Below are 2,889 nucleotides of genomic sequence, written 5' to 3'. Positions count from 1 at the left end.
AGACAATTTTTCAGTGTGATCTTCTAACTCACTAAGTAGTTCTTCAGTTTTATCCTTTCTGTTAATTATCTCATCTATTATATACTTTGCTTCAATAATTATAGTTTCATGCTTACTATTTTCACCTTATTCTTTAAACTATAGTTCTTGTTTTATATAGCTTATTTCCATAAGTTTATTATGCTTACTTTTATATTCTTGGTTCTACAGTAATAATATCTCAGTTCTGATATTAACAGTGTAAGTTTATTTCGCTTTTTAAGTACGTATGTTTTCAAATATACCTACTATACCTAAGTAGGTTTACTTTCAAATATACCTACTTATTTTGAGCCAATATTATCAGCTATTCTTTCTGATAATGTGTATGAAGAAGAGACATGGACCAGATCTAGTCCTTGTCAACCAAGATGAGATAGAGAAGAGTGGGGAGGATGCAGTCTATGGTGGAATTTCCTAAATGCCAGGGAATTCCAGTTCATCACTACTGTCTCATAGCCCCCTAATCAAACAATTCTTCAGGCTTGGATTTCACCTTCCATTCACCTTTTTCCAGGAAAAAGCATTACCTGAAGGAGTTACTGTAAATTATAATTCACCAACAATGGGATTTGAGGTAAGGGGAAGGGGAGGGTGAATGTCCAAGGCTAGTCAGTATACAGTTAATTAATACAAATTTTGACCCAAGTAGATTTTTTTAATTGCCTTGACTTTTACCCCGATGACAACTATACCAGCAGTCTGAACTGTTGCCACTTACTTCCAGTGAGAAAGCAGGAAATCACTGTCCAAAGGTGGGAATAGGAGATTTATTTTAAATATATCCTACCACAAACATGATGGCTTACCTTCCTTCCCAGGCTGCAGCCACCACTAAGCCTTAACACACCAGTATAAAACAGACTCCATCCTTCTCAAAAGCTTCTTAGGGTTTTTTCATTATTTCCTAAGTTCCTAAGTTTGTTCTCTCTCTCTCTCTCTCTCTCTGTTTGAAGCAAGAGTCTTGCTCTGTCATGTATGCTGGAATGCAGTGGCATGATCTCAGCTCAGCTCACTGCAACTTCCGCCTCCCGGGTTCAAGTGATTCTCATGCCTCAGCCTCCTGAGTAGCTGGGATTACAGGTATGTACCACCACACCTGGCTAATTTTTGTATTTTTAGTAGAGACAGGGTTTCATCATGTTGGTCAGGCTGGTCTCGAACTCCTGGCCTCATGTGATCCACCTGCCTCGGCCTCCCAGAGTGCTAGAATTACAGGCATAAGCCACTGTGCCCAACCGCCTAAGTTCTATAATGTTTCAATGTATGGTTCCTCCATGACTGCTCTTGTGGTATCTGTAACCCATGCTAATCTGCTGTCTTGACATGAACCAGAAACAGTATATTTCTCTTCTCTGTCATTTCCTCCATTCTTCTTCTGGAATATCTCTGGGACCTATATTACTGTTTTTCCATCTATCTTCCATGTCTCCTATGGCAGCTTTAAAATCTTTTCCCAAATTCTATACCACTCCTTTATTCAAGAGGTAGGACATATGTCCCCTCATCTTGAATTTGGTCTCTGTGACTGTTTGACCAATGGAAAGCATGGGGAAAGTGACACTTGCTCTTATAACCCAGCCACCATGTTTTAAAGGCCACATAGGATATATGCAATTATTATGGTTCACTGCCAGCATCAATCATGGAAGAGAGGTCACCTCCAAATGATACTAGCTCGCTGCCACTATGTCACTCCCAGCCTTTGAGCTTTTCTACCTAAGGCCTCAGGCATCATAGAGCAGAGGCAATTCATTCCCATTGGGCCTTGTCTGAATTCCTGACCCATGGAGTCCATGAGCATAATATGTCTGTTCTATGCCTTTAAGTTTCAGTGTGGTTTATCATAGTAGATAACATCTTTTAAATACTCTTTCATAATTTTAATCTTTTTGTTCTGTGTTATTGGGCAGATCTTAAAAATCTTCCTTTATCTCAGATAAAAGGGTTTACTGAACAACAAAATAAATGATAGAATTGGATTATAACCTAAATAATAAATATCCATGTGTCCATATATAATTCCATAGTTACATACCAATTTACTAATTTAGTCTTCATTAGCTTTCAGACTAAAGTTTATACTATCTATTGAGGTTTTGATTACAATGAATAAGTTTCTTTTCTAAAATTTCTGGTTGGCTATATTTATATGAATCCATTCTTTATTTCAGTCTTTTTTTATCTCATAATTTACTATCTTTTGTGGGTGTAACTTCTAAATTCATCTCTGCAAGCATCTTAAACAGTTTTATTTTGAACGACACTTTTTGAAAATGTTTTCCTTTTCATTCCTCTCTTTACTTATGTTCATTTCCTAGACCCTGGGCATGGTCTAGAATCAGGTTGTATAGTAATGATTTGGGCTTCTGACCCAACGTGATACTGGAAATGGTACAGATGACTACATTAAGTCTGTTGGCTACAGAGCCTAGTACATATTCTGAAAGTTGTTTCTGTGTCCTCCAGCCTTCACAGGCCTGCAACATACCATAACATACAGTTTCAGGAATTTTTTGGCAATGGCTTTTCAACCTATCTTGACCCATCCTACCTCTTGACTCTAACCAATGACGCTGGCTTTTATTCTCCATTTTTCATGGTGAACATTTTGTTCCTGAGAGATCATAAGAGCCAAACTAATGGTAACCAATGCCAACTTCTCATCCCGATAGCTTGAAAATCCAAGGATTTTATCCCCGCTCACCACTTTATGTCTGTTCCACTTTTTTTTTGAGATGGAGTCTCGCTCTGTCGCCCAGGCTGGAGTGCGGTGGCGTGATCTCGGCTCATGCAACCTCTGCCTTCTGGCTTCAAGCAATTCCCATGCCTCAGCCTCCTGAGTAGCTG

This window comes from Mandrillus leucophaeus, unplaced genomic scaffold, assembly GCF_000951045.1.
Source record: "Mandrillus leucophaeus isolate KB7577 unplaced genomic scaffold, Mleu.le_1.0 Scaffold714, whole genome shotgun sequence".
NCBI lineage: Eukaryota > Metazoa > Chordata > Mammalia > Primates > Cercopithecidae > Mandrillus > Mandrillus leucophaeus.
Note: the sequence above shows the minus strand (reverse complement) of the source record.